This window comes from Aegilops tauschii, chromosome 2 (assembly GCF_002575655.3).
Source record: "Aegilops tauschii subsp. strangulata cultivar AL8/78 chromosome 2, Aet v6.0, whole genome shotgun sequence".
NCBI classification, from domain to species: domain Eukaryota; kingdom Viridiplantae; phylum Streptophyta; class Magnoliopsida; order Poales; family Poaceae; genus Aegilops; species Aegilops tauschii.
The window spans coordinates 155,600,054-155,618,879 of record NC_053036.3 but is presented as its reverse complement, the minus strand read 5'-3'; positions in this window follow the sequence as shown (position 1 = coordinate 155,618,879).

Genomic DNA, 18,826 nt, shown 5'->3' with positions numbered 1-18,826 from the left:
ACCATTATACTGTACCCCATAATAAAAAAACTACTCTATTGTTGCACTAGCCACTTGATTAGTGTATATTTGTACTATTCGAATGGTGTTGCATTAGCGTATGGACATATATAAAGTGTGTCAAGCTTTCCCAGATATGTGCTCAAGAAAACCACTACCTATTTTTCTAAATACTAGATGTTTGGGTACTTAATATTGAACTGCAAAAATGTCTTATATTAAGGAACACAGGGTGTAGAGTTCACTCAAATTATGCCGGTAAAGCTAGTCACGCCTTTGTTAAAATTAATGTTCATTATGTTATCGGAGGAGGTCTGTATGTTTGTCTCTAATGCCTGTCGATTACTTACCTAACATCATGATGTAATGGTAAGTCATTTCTTTTTGCACAGCGTCACTGAATTGTCAAGGCGCTGATGGCATTTTATTTTAGTTGAACTGCACAAAATATGCTTAAAAAGAGGAAAGGCCAGGAATGGTTCAGTTTTTAAGAAAATACTATGTATGCCTTCCTGACATCAGCCGATGTTGCCTTATTTATTCCATCAAACAGGTGGTTAGAAACAGTCTTGCTACCTTTTCCCATTAAGAAATTGGAATGCTTATATTTGTGAGTCTGTGCTTCAACTAGTGCCACTTTTATAGTAATCACACTTTCAATATCTGTCCAAACAGGGATTCTCGATTTTAGTGGAACTGCACAAAAAGTCCAAATGGTTCAACATTAGGAGCATGTTTTCTTCAATACCGTTATATCCAAGTGGTGGCACTATGAGCTGTTCATTACGAAGGTACATGGTTTGCTACTATCTTGCTACTCTTTTTGTACTGTCATTAGATAGTAATATTAGCGGTTTGCATGTGAATTTATTGGCAAGGTGGACCTACATTAGAGGTGCAGGACATGATTCAATGATTGGATGCTCAATTTCGGTTGTATCGATTTCACCTCTTTCATCACTGCGAACATGGATATCCTTGGTCTAATGAAGAATAGGCGCTATATTTCTGCTCTGTACCAGCAAATCAATTCAGTACGAAATTGTCCAGGGAAAAACATGACAGTATCAAATTGTCCAGTGCAAAACATGACAGATGCTAAGCGGAAGAGACGTGTTTAAACCAAAAATACAAGGTGGGGTATATGTTTACTAGCTGCTTGATATTTGTGCAGACAGATGTCTGCCCGTTGCTATTTGGCAAACAAACAAAGTGACCGCAATATTGGTGGAACTGCACATGAGAATAGTATAGTCACTGCATCCACTGCCATTTGAAAATAGACACGGAAAGATTGGATAGTCACTTCATGGACTGCACAAAAGTAGCACTGTACTATTTATTGGCCAACACTAGGTGCTTCATTGCTTTGGTCTGATTATACAATGAGCATCATTTTGCCTAAGTTAAAGTTTGTATTCCGAAAATTGTCTCGCCGTGTGATCGAGAGAAGACCAAATCATATTGCAGTGGATGTTCCTCCATCATGTGTGGTTCATTCTCATGGTTCCAGCTGTTGGTGAAACCACTTACATTTGCAAGAGGAATTGTAGACTTCACAAACAAATTTTTCTTTCACTCTGTACTGAATGTTGGCCCAGAAAGCATCCATGTTAGTAGGAAGAACAGATGTTTTTTCTAGATTAGTATATGATCCATGAATCATTGAGATGCATTAACATGTTGATCTTATGTATGGGAATCGTACTAGTTGGTTGTGAATTTGGGCTACTAATGTGAACATATTACAATGTCAGGCATGTGAGTCTCGTGTGAACATTTCGAACGGATCAGCTCTTACTACTGTGCACAGCATGATCCTTATTTCTGTGTTCTAAGTGTTTAAAAGTTACTAGCAGTTCCTTATTTCTGTTTGCTCAGTGTTTACAAGTTACTGATCGATCACTAGCTAGCCTACTAATACGCTCCTGGCAGTTTTAGTTGCGACGGAAGATACAAAGGTGGCAGTTTTTTGAATAAAAATTCCTACCTCTGAAGAAACTGACATGTTGTTCTGAAGAAAATGCCATGCGAATCTGAAGAAACTGCCAGCAAAAACATTCGCAAATGCCTTATCTCCCAGCGAACGTTCATCAGCTATTGCGATCCTACACGTACACTATCCGACCGACTCGATCCTACGCGAATAACCAGCGTATCACGCACGTACCTCATCTGGATGAAATGAGCGCACTCGTTTGACCGTCATGCCGACGTGTGACCCAGCACGGACAGGACGCACCACTGACGAGATAGGACGGGACGTCACGGTCATAATTTCAGTTTTTCTAGTTTTCCACGGCAAGCTGGCGCGCTAAGCCATGCCTACTTATGCAATAAATTCCGATGACCACGATGACCATCGTGTTTCCCGCGATAAGCTGGTTCACCTACCTTCCGCCTATAATTACTGGTTCCCGGTGTTCTCTGGTAGCACCATCACCCAACTCGGTCGGTCCTCATAAGCCCCCACCAGCCCGATGATGCTCGCCACTTGCCCTCGCTCTCGCCACGTCCGTCATGCCCCGCCCGTCCGCAATAGGCGACGCCGGAGGTGATCACCGCCAAAACTAGTGTTCAGTTTTTCATTGGAAGGCAGACGGAGGGAGGAGGCATTCTATCGGTCTTTAGATGGCAATGCGGAGTATGAGGACTTGTTGGAGCGCGACCGCCTGGTGGAGGAGCAGCGTATCGCCGATTTGCGCCGCCAGCGGGGCATGGAGCAGCAGCGCACCGACACTCCAAGTCGCGAGCAGAGCGCCCGCAACTGGGCCGACTACGTGGAGGCCGGCGCCCGACAATTGCCCTGGAGGCTGTCGGGCACGCACGCGTTTGCGACGCCAAATTTTACTACCAGCTCGTCAAGTGGGTTTCCTGCTTAGAACCCGAAGCTTTGGTGGACCACACCGGCATGGAAAGGGCCAACCTGTGCGAGCAACGCGTCCTATCGCACCTCTAGCAAGTCCGAGGCAAGGAGGAGGACGTCGGTGCCGGTGTTTAGCGTGTACCGCAGATGGCGGCCGGCATCGTCTAATTAGCTAAGAGTAAGTTAGTACTTGTACACTACTAGATTATTAGTGGGAGTAGATAGTTAACTTGGCTATGATGGTTGTCAACATGGAAGTTCAGTACTCTATATCTGGATCAGACCTGTTACTTTGCTCTGAATGTTGAACTTTCCATTTGAACGTATGGAATGGGCTGTTATTTTTTTAAATCGGTTGTATTTGTCCGCCACGGGTTTAGCGGCTGACTTGTGGGCCTACTAGGTTGACGCGTACACAATCAGGAGATGATTGTACATGGAGAGGATGACAGCAGGGACCCACCAGGGTCATGGCAGTACACAAGCAAGTGCCTCCTTATTTCAAGCCGAAAAATGGTTTCTCCTAAAGGATTTCTGACATCTGGGTCCCATGCCATTGTCAATGTAGTCAATAAACAAGAGAATTGCACAACGAGCGACTGACGCTAGGGACCCAGGAGCTTGTTCAGTTATTTTTGTTTTTGAGACGGAAGCAGGGGTGTCAACAGGCTGTGCGGGGCACTCTAGCCTGTCTAGCCAGTCTTTTCTTTTATGTTTACCACAAGACCAGCCCAGTAGTTTTTTTTTCTGAAAATGGCAAGCCCAATATTTTTGTTCTTTTGCAGAATACCCAACCAAGGCCTACTTGCTTTGTCAGCCCTACTAGGCTGCAAATCTTTCAAGACGAGGAGAGATTCATTCGGCTTGCCCAGAAAATGGGCTATCAGTAATGAGAAATGGGTTGTACATTTTTAAAACACATCAAACCGACAATTAGTTTCAAATTTCTTTTTTTTCATTTCAAGATTTTAAATTCCATTGATTTTTATGCATGGACAATTATTTGGATTTTATGTTGATATAAATTTATTTTTCAAATTAGTTTGAATGTGACTCGAAATTTGGGGATTAAAAACAGTTCGGACCGCACCGAAATATGAAAAATTTCGTATAATTTTTTAACCGTCGCCACAATATGGGTTGTAATGCTAACAAAAATAATATGGGCTCCAAAAAAACTTAAGAATTAGCAAATGAGTTGTAAATTATTAGAAATAATGGCAAATGGGATGTATGTTGTTTCCACAGATTTGAGCCTGACTTGTGCGCCTACTATAGGTTGACGCATATGCTTTCCTAAAAAAGGATGACGCGCACGCAACACCGTGTCAACTTAGTCAACACACAGAGCAGTGACAGTTGGATGTACATCCAACGGCGGTCGTGCTTCTTCAATCTCTGCTCTTCCTGCTCCAGCCGCTCAAACAAGCACCGGCAGGACTGCCTGCTCCCTCCTCCTGCGACCGGTTGTGCTGTCGCACAGGCCTCACCGCCCCACCGTACTCCCATCACTGGCCTAGCCATCCCTCTACTCACTCAGACCTCCTGTTATTCTGCAAAGCAGTAAACCCTCGTACTCCCCTCCGCGAGGGAAACAACTGTCGTGTCTTCCCTGGCTCCTGTCATTCCCTTCCTAGGCCTCGTCGTCGTCCTCGCCTTGGTTCTCTCGACGCGGCGTGCTCAATGTGGTCAAGGAACGACTTCCATCGGAAGAGGACTGTACGTGGAGAGGCTGAGAGTTGGGTCCACGGCGTCAGCAAGGAAGTGCCTCCTTATTACATGCAAATAATGATTCCTTCACCTGACAGCGGGGACCCATCGGAAGGGCCTCTATATTTCGCGAAAAAAACATTCCCCCGCTGACAGCTCGGACCCACCAGCTATATCTCTTCGCACGCAAGTGCCTCCTTATTACGTACAAAAAAAATGAAGAACCCCGCTGCTAGGTGGGACCCACCATATTTGGAGGCTGACTTGTGGGCCTACTAAGTCGCAGGGCTTTGTCAACTTAGTCAATATAAATGATTCTAGCTGCAGTGACCGTACGATGTCCATCCAATGGCTGTCGTGCTTCTTCAACTTCTGGTCTTCTTGCTCCAGCCGCCCAAACCATCGCGGGTCGTGTCGCCTGCTCCTGCCTCCCATGGCCGACTGTGCTAGCTCGCAGGCCTCACCGCCCCATCCTACTCCAACCGCTGGCCAAGCCATCCCTCTAGTCACCCACAACCCCTGTTATTCTGTGGTGACGGCAGCCTCACATCACAGTCCAACTAGTCAACCCTCGTACTCCTCTCCGCGTGGGCATCCACTGCCGCCTCTTCCCTGGCTCCGCGTCCTCCCCTTCCCAGGCCTCGACGTCGTCCACCGCTTTGGTGCTCTCGGCGTGGTGTGGTCAACGTGGTCAAGGAACGACTTCCATCGGAAGAGGACTATACGTGGAGAGGCTGACAGCTGGGTCCACGGCCGCAGCAAGGAAGTACCTCCTATTACGCGTAAAATAACTATTCCTCCACCTGATAGCAGGCACCCACCGGAAGGGACTGTATTTTGCGGGAAAAAAATGTTCCCCCCAGATAGCTGGGACCCACCAGCTACATCTTCACACGCAAGGAAGTGCGTCCATACTACCGGAAAAAAAAGATTCTTCCCCCTAACAGTTGGGACCCACCAGCTATATCTTCGCACGCAAGGAACAGCGGGGACCCACTCGGTCCAAGCATACGTAGCGTTGTCTATCTGGTCGCGAACGTGTACGTACATACTGGTCGGTCGGTCTCTCTGCAGCGATGAACTGTGGCCGAGTAAGGAGCGGCACGTGTCGTAGTAGAGGCGCAGACGTAGCATGTCACGCAGTCCCGTCTATAACGTGTGCACATACGTACAGCCACGCTGCAAGAAAGTAAATACAGCTACATACGTACATACGGGCGTGGTCTCGAACGCATACAGCGACATCGTCCTATTCATCTGCAGCCAACCGGCTGGGTCGGAATGGAGGAAATAGCGTTGTGTTCATCGGGAGGCAACCGACTGGGTCGGAATACGTCGTGTTCATCGAGAGCCAACCGGCTTGGACAGAACAGCCGAAACAAGGTCCGGCGTATCGCAGAACGGAGGAAACGGGCCTTCTGTTCGACCGCGTACGGTGAAAATGAGGTCAGGTTCATCGAGAAGGGCCTCGCGTACCGCAAAACGAAAGAAACGGACTTCTATTCGAGTGCCTACGGTTGAAACGAGGTCCTGTTGATCAGGAAGGGTGTGGCGTACCACAAAACGGAGGAAATGGACTTGTGTTGGAGCGCCTACGCTGAAACAGGGTCCTGTTCATCCACCGTCTACTGCCTTGCTCTAGCCTCCACGGGCTACTGTTCATCCACCGTCGATCTCCTCCAGCCTCCACGGCAACTGTTCATCCACAGCTACTGTTCATCCAGCCTCCACCAACTGCTGTTCATAGAGCCTCCAAGGGGTCCTGTTCATCCACCCCCAACCGGCTGGGGTGCGGCGGCCTCCTCGGGGTCCTGTTAATCCAGCGGCAACGGCCTACTACCACGGGGTCCTGTTTATCCAACCCCGACCGGGAACTGTTCATCCACAGCCAACCAACCGGCTCAACTCGCACGTCTCGACTCGTTCTACGTACCACGCACACGGTAGCAACGGTCACTGTTCATCGCGAAGCAACCAACACCGGCTGGCTAGCTACGTCTCGCACGGGGGATCGATCGGCTTCAATGTAAGCAGCAGTGATTGATCGCTCAGTTCAGTTAGCAGCAGCAGCAAAGGAATCGCTCGGGTTCAGTCAGCAGCGAATGAATCGCTCGGGTTCAGTCAGCAGCGAATGAATCGCTCGGGTTCAGCTAACAGCCAAGGATCGATCGCTCGGGTTCAGTAACGTGTGATCGCTCAGGTTCAATTAGCCAACGCCTCGCACACACGTGCGTACACGAGAGAAACATGCAAACCTCCGTGCATCGCTCGGCCCCGACCACCCACAGTAACCGGGAACTCCCTGATATTTTCCTCGCCCTCGCTTCTACCATGATTTTTTTCCGTCATGGACGGCCCAAAGAATGTCATGCAGCTGCGTCTCCGGCCCGCCCAGGATGAAAAGCCCATTTTCTGTCATGATTTTTTGTCATCGAAGTAGGAACCCACCACAATCAATGATGATACCGGGTTTTGTCACAATTATCGTCATAGAAGTGTCATAAGCATGACAGAAAAAAAATTGTTCGGCCCAAAATGTCACGGATGTGTCTTTTTTGTAGTGTTGACTTCAAAACTTTCAACACACATAGAGGAAACTTGATATTATTGAGATATTTGAAAGCATATGTCCCTCTCTCATAATAATTTTCAGTAGCATCATGAACAAATTCGACAATATAAGTATCACACAAAGCATTCTTTTCATGATCCATAAGCATAGAAATTTTATTACTCTCCACATAAGAAAATTTCTTCTCATGCATAATAGTGGGAGAAAACTCAAAAAAATAACTATTATATGAAACTTGATTGACATAACCCAATTGAACACTAAAATCGTGATGACAAGTTTCATGGTTATTATTACTTTTTATAGCATACATGTCATCACCGTAATCATCATAGATAGCAACTTTGTTGTCATAATCAATTGAAACCTCTTCTAAAATAGTGGAATCATCACTAAATAAAGTCATGGCCTCTCTAAATCCACTTATCATTATTCCAATAATATTCAACACGCTCCAAAATAGTGGGATCATTACTACCTAGAGTTGACACTCTTCCAAACCCACTTTCATCATTCTAATCATCATAAATAGGAGGCATGATATCACCATAATAAATTTGCTCATAAAAAGTAGGGGGACTAAAAAGATCATCTTCATCAAATATAGCATCTCCAAGCTTATGGCTTTGCATATAATTAGCATCATGGATATCCATAGAAAGCATACTAACAACATTGCAATCATGCTTATCATTCAAACATTTTATGCCAAACATTTTATTGAATTCTTCTTCTAACACTTTGGCACAATTTTCCGATCCATCATTTTCAAGAAACACATCATAAAGATAAAGAACTTGACGCAACTTCACTTCCATTTTTAAAGAGTTTTATTTTAAACCAAACTAGTGTAAAAACAAAGAAACTAAAAGATTCAATTGCAAGATCTAAAGAGTTCGTACTAAAATAGCACCATATGATACGCATCAATCAACTCTAATGTCACCTAGATACTCCAATGTCACCACAAGTATCCGTGAGTTAACTATTCGATATGCATCAAACAATTTCAGATTCATAATATTCAATCCAACACAAAGAACTTCAAAGAGCACCCCCAAAGTTTCTATCAGAAGAAGTAGGACGAAAACATGCATCAACCTCTATGCCTAGATTACCCCAATGTCACCACGGGAATCCGCAAGTTGATTACCAAAACATACATTAAGCGACTCAATAAAATACCCCATTGTCACCATGGGTATCCACATACAAGAGATACATCAAGTGTTCTCAAATCCAAAATATTCAATCCGATAATAATGAAACCTAAAAGGGAAAGACACAATTCATCACAACAAGATAGAGAGGGAAGAACACCATATGATCCAACTATATTAACAAGGCTCATGGTAGATCAAGATCATGCCAAATGAAGAACACGAGAGAGAGACAGAGAGAGAGATGAAACACATAGCTACTAGTACATACCCTCAACCCTGAGGGTGAACTACTCCCTCCTCGTCATGGAGACCGCCGGGATGATGAAGATGGCCTCTAGTAATGATTTCCCCACTACTGTAGGATGTTGCTAACGCAACACTATGATCAGAGACCCTTTGACGAAACTGTGTGTGATGCATTAATCGCAAACGGGGATATAAAAACACTGTCAAAAAAGGTGCAAAACGTTTGCGATGGCAGAGCCATCAAACACGGTTCAGATTTTAGTTGTGTATGCGATGCAGGGCACAGGGTTAATCCATTCAAACTTTTTGCGATGAGGCAGAACAACAGAAACGGGCAGCCATATCAATGTGTGTGCGATATACGGCATACAGTTCGCTTCGATGACCTGTTTGCTATTAGGGAGTGCAACAAAAACGGTTAGCCAGATCAAGGTGTGTGTGATATACGGCATACAGTTCACTCGGACGAACTGTTTTCGATTAGGGAACACAACAGAAATGGTTCAACTTAACAAGATGTGTGTGATACATGGCAAACAGCCGACTCGGATAAACTGTTTGCGATGAGAAGTTACAACACTGGCGGTTAATACAGTTAGTTCGTGTGTGATTATGTGTGTACAAAAAACTTTGAAAAAGGCAAACTAGTTGCTTGCGGTGGCTAGGAGTATCGCACACGATGCGTCTGCGAGTACTCATGTGCGATGATTAGTAAGTTACACATACGTTTCCTTATGTTAACACTTGTGTGATAAATAACACGTGGCACCGGATACGGTATTCGGGTTGTGTGTGTGCTCCACTTAGTATTCGCGCGCTCCACATGGGTGAATTGTAAAATCCACGCCTCTTCCCTCATCGGTTTCCCGCCACCAGCTAATGGCTTGCTGCATATAACCCAGGCGGCAACGCACTGTCGCGACACTCTGCGCAAATCTAGTGCTCACCCATCTACCATTAGTTATTTCAAGCATGCCAAGCAACGACCAAAGCTTCGACGTCGACGCCTACCTGCGTTACATATTCGGTGAGGAGAACGAGCCGGAGCAGGTCGGGGAGCAAGAGCTTCATCGTCCAGTGCAGGCACCATGGCCCATCGGCAACGATATCGGCGTGACAGTCCTTGGGCACACAATTGACATATTGCAGAGGAGGTGTGATGAGGAGTTTGCCATCCACCATGCAAAATATCCAAAGCTGCTCAGCGGCATGATCGACAACCCACCCAAAGAGCCGCCGTCACTAGTGCTCATTGAGAGCCTGATGCCCCGCAAGGAATGGGCAGAGGCCCTCTGCGATTCAGTCAAGACACGGGCAGCCTGCAGCTTCATCATTGCCCGCGACGGCCGTGTCAACCTCGATCCCGATGATGTGGTGGCTAGGCTCGAGTGCATCCTTGGCGGAGTTGACGTCCCTGACGAAGTAGAACATCGCCAACGTGATATCTTGAGGATTCAGGTGATGGAAGGAATTTGCTACCAGGCCAGAGACATGGAAATGGAGCGGTTCCGCAGAGATATCATGCGCGCAATTGCATGATGTCAAGCTCTTCTGGAAGAGGCCCAGCAGCCCCAAGAGCCTCCTAGCGCCAGCAGCTCCGTAGGCGGAGGCGGGTCGGGACACTTGGAGTGAATGGCCACAAGGGTGCTATGCTAATCATGGAGTCCGAGAAGACCGTCCTCGGAAGGCCGCCAGCTCAGCCTTTTAGCCTATATTTTATTATAATTTTATGCATATGTAGGTCATGAGTGTTCTAGGCCTTGCCGCATGTGGCATTTTAAATTATCCTGAATATGTAAGACAATTGTTAAAAATTATTAACCGTTGCCATTGTAAATTTGCCTCAACGGCGAGCAGAGCGCGCTCAGGGACGCCAGAGCAGAGCGCGCTGCATCTGCCTCAATGGCGAGCAAAACGCGCGGACGGATGCGAGCAGAGCGCCACGGCCGCCTCAACGGCGAGCAACCACATGGTCAACCTTCTGCCATCAATGAATTTTGACTTTGTTTCTCGTCACATTGCAGATTACAATGCAATATGTAATTGTAAATCTGTTCACACCTATCAAACTAATATGTGTTCACACTTAGCACCGGGCTATAAAAACTACCCACTCGAAAATTACTTCACAGTTCCTCTCCTCATCACCCACAAAACTGGTCTTTCCTGTCAAGTTGTTCCGCCATGATGGGTAGGAGGAGTTTTGAGTGGACATATAACCAGGCAGCAAAGACCAAGGCTGCGGAAGCACTAGAGAGGTCCTGTCGCAAAGCCGCAGCCGCAGCTGTAGTAGAGATGTCCCGGCACACCACGGAGCCCTTGAACAAGCTCTCACGGGCACGCGAGGGCTCTCACAAGCGCACTCGCAGCGTCGGCCATCACGACGAGCTGGCGTTCCTGAAGTCCTTGGCCGGTGACGACGACATTCTCGCTGGCGTCATTAAGCAACAGGAGCTGGTCGACGGCTTGATGAAGCTGCTCAAGATCAGCGATGCCTCAGTTGACAAGGCGACCGGCCTCGTCAAGCAACTCATGGGTGACAATGCGAAGCTCCTCAAGGTGCTCGCCGAGAAGGAGGAGGAGGGTGCCGGCTGGAAGATGCTGCATGAGTAGAGCAGTGCCTCGGGGATGACACTGACAGCGGTCGTCGAGGAAATGATGGGTGACTTGAGGAAGCTCCGGATCGAGCGCGAGCATGAGGTGGAGGAATCCGTGGCTGCTTTCAAGCAAAGTCGTGAGGAATTGAAGAAGGAGCTAGAGGATGTCGTCGCCCGGCGATCCATCGACGTGTAGAAACAGTAGCGATCCACATCGTTGTCTGCGATTTCCTTCTTCTCTTGCCCCCGTGTCTTCCAGGCTTTGCCGCATGTGGCATTTTAAATTGTCCGGAATATGTAAGACAATTATTATCTGCGCCATTGTAAATTTGTCGTCGTATTATCTGTTTCCATTTTACTTGTGGTCATATTATCCGTTAATTTAAATTAGGCCGGAATACGGGTTGAAAATACGAACAAAGCAAATGCTGCCATGGGATCACAAGCAAACACCCTCCGTCCAGGTGCTTTAATGAACCCATTAATGGAGAAGTTGTGAGCGAGGCGGGCGGCGGCTGGTGCATGGAGGTCAAAGAGCTCACTTCCCGGTGAGCATGGGCGGCCTTGCTGCTCGCACGTGTCCCGTCGAGCCTGCAAGGTGGACAGGATGCACGCATCCCATCGAGCCTGCGCGGCAGACCGCTCGCACGCGTCCCATTGAGCATGCACGGCGGACTTCTCGCGCTCGTCCCGTCTAATCAAACAGATGCACGCACACCACCGAGTATGGTTAAATTTTGACACGGTTCATATAATAGAACCGTTTGCGATATTAACGTGTCAGCTATTTGTTTCAAAAAGTACTTCGTTGGCAATTAATGTGTGCGCCTTGTCTGAAACTGGACGCTTTTTTTACCACGGCATATATGTGCCATGTCATGAAACCATGCCAAGATTCATGTTTTTTGGGTGAGTTTTTGATTTACTAGGATTTAAAAACTGAGATTCTCAATGTTTCAGGACGACGAGAAGTTTGTAATTCATTCCCATTCCTTAAATCAGACCTAAGCATGCACCCAATGACACATGTACGATTTCCCACCCATTTTGCTTCACTGGAGCATGTGCTTGTATTTCAAATTTGAATTATGCACTACATTAAATGCATAGAAAACTTAATTAATATATAGAATGGCCAAACGAACCCTAAATAGTTTCAAATTTAAGCACAACACTCCTGTTATTCTATGTTGACTGTAGAAAACAAAGTTCAAGGCGAGAAGAGGCAGCGATTATCGTTTCACCCACAAGAGGGGCATGTTTCCCTACCGGAACCACGAGGGTTGCGACAGGCTCCGGTTTGTAAGAGGCTTGTAATATAGCTTCGCCAAAATTGGACAATTATATGTACCATGTAGTGACACCATGCCAAGTTTCATGATTTCCTAGTGAGTTTTGGATTTACAGAGATTTAAAAACCGATATTCGCAATGTTTGTGGCCAAGCCAGGACGGCGAGACGGTTGAATTCATTCCCATCAGTTCCATGGGACCTAAACATGCACCCCAAGGAAACATGTACGTTTTTTCTAGCCATTTTGGTGCACTGGAGCATGTGTTTGTAGTTCGGATTTGAATTATGGACATTAAATGCCTAGAAAACTCAATTAATGAATAAAAAATGTCAAACGAACCCTGAATAATTTCAAAGTTCAGCGCGAATCTCCCGTTGTTCCGTGTTGCATGTAGAAGAAAATACGAGGCTAGAAGAGGGAGCGATTATCGTTTGGCCCACAAGGGGACACTTTTCCCTATCGAAACCACGAGGGTTCTTGTGACAGGCTCCGGTTTGTAAGAGGTTTGTAATAAAGCTTGGCCCAAATTGGCAATGTTTTTACCATGACATATATGTGCCATGACGTGACACCATGCCACCTTTGATGACTTTCTGGTGAGTTTTGGATTTATGGGGATTTAAAAACCGAGATTCGAAATGTTTGAGGACGAGCCAGGACGCTGGTACGGTTGTAATTCGTTCCCATTCCTGGCATGGGGCCTAAACATGTACCCAAGGACACATGTATAATTTTTCTAGCCATTTTGGTGAACTGGAGCATGTATTTGTAGTTTAGATTTGAATTATGGACATTAAATGCCTAGGAAACTCAATTAGTGTATAAAAAGGCCAAACGAACCCTGAATAAGTTTAAATTTCAGCACGGATATCCTGTCGTTCCATGTTTCCCGTAGAAGAAAATACAAGGCATAAAGAGGTAGTGATTACGTTTCGCCCACAAGGGGAACACGTTTCCCTATCGGAACCACGAGGCTTCTTTGAGAGAAGCTCCGGTTTGTAAGAGGTTTGTAATAAAGTTTGGCCCAAATTTGCAATGTTTTTACCACGACATATATGTGCCATGACGTGCCACCATGCCACCTTTGATGACTTTCTGGTGAGTTTTGGATTTATGGGGATTTAAAAACCGAGATTCGAAATGTTTGAGGATGAGCTAGGACGCTGGTATGGTTGTAATTCGTTCCCATTCCTGGCATGGGACCTAAACATGTACCCAAGGACACATGTATAATTTTTCTAGCCATTTTGGTGAACTGGAGCATGTATTTGTAATTCAGATTTGAATTATGGACATTAAATGCCTAGGAAACTCAATTAGTGTATAAAAAGGCCAAACGAACCCTGAATAAGTTTAAATTTTAGCACGGATATCCTGTCGTTCCATGTTTCCCGTAGAAGAAAATACAAGGCGTAAAGAGGTAGTGATTACGTTTCGCCCACAAGGGGAACATGTTTCCCTATCGGAACCACGAGGCTTCTTTGACAGAAGCTCCGATTTGTAAGAGGTTTGTAATAAAGTTTGGCCCAAATTGGCAATGTTTTTACCACGACAAATATGCGCCATGACGTGACACCATGCCACCTTGATGACTTTCTGGTGAGTTTTGGATTTATGGGGATTTAAAAACCGAGATTCGAAATGTTTGAGGATGAGCCAGGACGCTGGTATGGTTGTAATTCGTTCCCATTCCTGGCATGGGACCTAAACATGTACCCAAGGACACATGTATAATTTTTCTAGCCATTTTGGTGAACTGGAATATGTATTTGTAATTCAGATTTGAATTATGGACATTAAATGCCTAGGAAACTCAATTAGTGTATAAAAAGGCCAAACGAACCCTAAATAAGTTTAAATTTTAGCACGGATATCCTGTCGTTCCATGTTTTCCGTAGAAGAAAATACAAGGCGTAAAGAGGTAGTGATTACGTTTCGCCCACAAGGGGAACATGTTTCCCTATCGGAACCACGAGGCTTCTTTGAGAGAAGCTCCGATTTGTAAGAGGTTTGTAATAAAGTTTGGCCCAAATTGGCAATGTTTTTACCACGACAAATTTGCGCCATGACGTGACACCATGCCACCTTGATGACTTTTTGGTGAGTTTTGGATTTATGGGGATTTAAAAACCGAGATTCGAAATGTTTGAGGACGAGCCAGGACGCTGGTACGGTTGTAATTCGTTCCCATTCCTGGTGTGGGACCTAAACATGCACCCAAGGACACATGTATAATTTTTCTAGCCATTTTGGTGAACTGGAGCATGTATTTGAAGTTCAACTTTGAATTACGAACATTAAATGCCTAGGAAACTCAATTAGTGTATAAAAAGGCCAAATGAACCCTGAATAAGTTTAAATTTCAACACGGATATCCTGTCATTCCAAGTTTCCCGTAGAAGAAAATACAAGGCGAAAAGAGGCAGTGATTATGTTTCGCCCACAAGGGGAACACGTTTCCCTATCGGAACCACGAGGCTTCTTTCAGAGAAGCTCCGGTTTGTAAGAGGCTTGTAATAAAGCTTGACCCAAATTGGACATGTTTTTACCACGACATATATGTGCCATGACGTGACACCATGCCACCTTTGATGACTTTCTGGTGAGTTTTGGATTTATGGGGATTTAAAAACCGAGATTCGAAATGTTTGAGGACGAGCCAGGACGCCGGTACGATTGTAATTCGTTCCCATTCCTGGCATGGGACCTAAACATGCACCCAAGGACACATGTATAAATTTTCTAGCCATTTTTGTGAACTGGAGCATGTATTTGAAGTTCAGATTTGAATTAGGACATTAAATGCCTAGGAAACTCAATTAGTGTATAAAAAGGCCAAACGAACCCTGAATAAGTTTAAATTTCAGCACGGATATCCTGTCGTTCCATGTTGCCCGTAGAAGAAAATACAAGGCAAAAAGAGGCAGTGATTACGTTTCGCCCACAAGGGGGACACGTTTCCCTATCGGAACCACGAGGCTTCTTTGAGAGAAGCTCCAGTTTGTAAGAGGCTTTTAATAAAACTTGTGCCAAAATGGACGAAAAAAATTCCTCGACATATATGAGCCATGTCGTGACACCATGCCAGGTTTCACGATTTTCGGGTGAGTTTTGGATTTACGAGGATTTAAAAACCGAGATTCTTCTCACGAATGTTTTCAAATAGCACACGGTTCACTCACGAAAGCCGTGTGCCTACCAAACCGTGGCCGATGCCCTTCCCCCTACTGCGCGCGCGATCTGAGTCGTGTGTTCTGATTGGCCAGAACCCAAACCCCATGGAGCGTACGTGTGCATCATTGGATGCTCCCAGATCGAACGGCAATCCTCAGCCCTTTTGACAGCACATGCAGTACATGTGTAAGCACTGTGCGCATGCGTCGTGCTAGCTCACGCTTCCTTCTCTACTATGTTTTCTAAACAGGCTACCGTTTCTCGCCACTCCTCTCATCGGTTTCCCGCCTCTTCTCCCATTGTTTTCCCGTTACCAGTGCCAGTGCTCATTGAAGGCTAGCGGCGACACACCGACCATGTAAATATCCCACATAGTTTCTAAAAGCACAAATGTGTGTGATAGGAGGGAGTAGGTCCCATAGGGTGACCAGCGTGAAACGCCTTAATGGCAAGGAGGCAATTCCTATCAGCAAGGGGCGGCTTCCCATCCGCTAGCCTAGTCGAATAGAACGCAGAAGTTAAGCGTGATCGGGCTGGAGTAGTCCAACGATGGGTGACCCGGCGGGAAGTTGCATATCTCAAGCTTCATTTAAATGCCATCACACGGTCATTATAGAGATATAATATATCTCTATAGTGACCTATCATGGCAATTATATAAACCTTGGGATCCTTGTTTTGCTAATTTGTAGACTATGTTTTATTGGTTATTTTTTGCTCTAAAAAATTAAAGAATGATTGATTTGACCTGTCATGGCGATTATATAAACCTTTTTCAGGTCGCATGCAAGGTATAGGGGCAGGATGTTCTTATCGAGCATGTATCCCTTGTGCAACTTATAGATGCGACACATATCTGTGGGCTCCCCGAGGTATATATACTATCCTATACCGAGAATTAGGGGGGGCACACAATCTATCCCTTTGACCCAACAACGATAAGGGTTTGACCATGATGGTTTCCTATTGATACTAGAAAGGTACACGTGCATTGCATGCATGAGATTTGGTAACCAAATTATGAATAAATACCCCACTATAGAATGTAAGCTTTGAATCATATATGCATGATGTAGATGTTTGTTTAATTCTTATAGTCCATCTCATGCAAAATCAATTAGTTTTATAAAAAAATCTATTTTAAGATTCATGGAATTATGCATTGTAAAGCATAAAGTAAAAACAAAAGGTGACAATTCATTTAGAAAAAAAGTTTGGGCAATTAAGATATGGAAGATTCTAGAACAAAGGAGAAGTGCTTGTGTTTTGAGGTTTGTGCATTATGCTTAAGTTCAACTATGGAGTCTTCTAGATTGTACATGTGGCAGGATCTGGTGGAATGTAGATGATATCCAACGGCCAGTAGTGCTCAGATTTGCCATCTCTGTACCGTCAGATTGGCTTCATCCAACGACCAATTTTCAAAGTTATTCGCACACTATATAGGGGTACAGATGTGTCCCATGCTAGACCAAATAAAGTTTGAGCGCATGTGTGGGACGCCCCCTCCCCCCCCCCCCCCCCGCCGCCGCCTCGAAGTTGGGAAACCGACATACTACATATTGAACCAGGCTTGGAGCCGGGCGGTGTTCGGTTTGTAATGTAGTTGGTGGCCCATCGAAGTTGTGCATTCGGGATTTAAACACATCACACACCACTGTACCCATACATATTTTCGGGCCACATGCAGTGTATACGGGGTCTTCTGATCGACCACGTCTCCCTTGTGCGGTTTTTTGTGATGACACGCATATCTATGGGCTCCTCGAGTGTGTATATATCATCCCTTTGACCGATAACGAGGGGTATGTGATGGCCATGAATGGATTCCTCCTAGTTCGTGTTAGGGCCGGTCACCATCACATGTCGCTCAACCAAAGCTCGAGCTCATGCATTGTCAGGATTCCCTCCCACATGCTTGGATTGCTGGGTTTGACCTACATCATACCCTGCGTATCTCGTCCTTAACTACCTTGCCTTCATGGTTGTTGTCTGTATCGAGAGGTAGGCACCACATCTAAATTGTACATTATTCTATATTGAAAACACACATCACCCCTTCCCAACGTACATCATTTTGGGCCGCATGCAAGAGGTGCTGGTTTTGTGGTCCCTCTTGTGCGATTTTTATGATGGTTCAATCTATTGGCCCAAGCGGTTTATCAACAACAATAGTTTTCGTTTGACCAAACGATAGATTCATTGGTCCGTCTTATGGTAGGTCATGGCGACATGAATGTATGACCAAAGTATCGATCATTACGTGCATCCGCCCCGCTGACACGAAGTGGGAGGTGGTGGGCCAAGCATCCTAGCTAGCTACGACATTATGTCATTATAGATATATCCAAGGGTGCTTTCGGGTTTCCGAGGCAGGTGCTACCAAAGTTATGCATTGTGTATTTAAAGTTTTAAACATCACACCCAATATTCCTACATATATTTGGCCACTTCCAGGTGGTTCTTGACTTCGGTCCCCTCTCATCGATCTTCGACGACGCGCCCAACCGTGGGCCCGCGCGGTCAAAGTTGTGCATTGGAATTTTGAACATCACAGACCACCCTTTTCACTCATATATATTTGGGCCACATGCTGGTGTGGTTGTCTTCTGACCCTCTCTAACATTCTTTTTGCTGCAAAGACTCTGATGATGCTCAACGGACACGGGTATAATATCTTAACCGTGTGCGATGCAAGTGCGTTGTGAATCACGACGATTGCGCAAAGACGAGTGAAGGTGGAGGTACTGGCTCAACCGTGTGCGATGCAAGTGCGCTGTAAAATCACCACGACCGCGCAAGCGCGAGCAAAGGGTGGAGGTACTGGTTTAACCGTGTGCGGTGCAAGTGCCCTGTAAAATCACCACCTACGCAAGCTAAAGGTGGGTAAGTTTATTTGGAAATTAGGACGAACTGTTGCGATAGACCAGTTAGCTAGAAATATAAAAACAAACTACCCGCCTTGAGCGTTGCAAAAATCTACGGTTCTGCCACTTTTCCTTATTATCATACACGCATATTGTTATTGGACCGTGCGCGATCTTGGGCACTCCCGCCCCGCATCAATTCCTTTACCCAAATTTTAGTAGCCGCCATACTTCAACCATCGCCCACACTCCTCCAGCACCGACCTTATAGTAAAATTGCAATAGCCGAGGCATTTGAACCGTCGCCCTCCCTCGTCCACCACCATCTCCACCCACC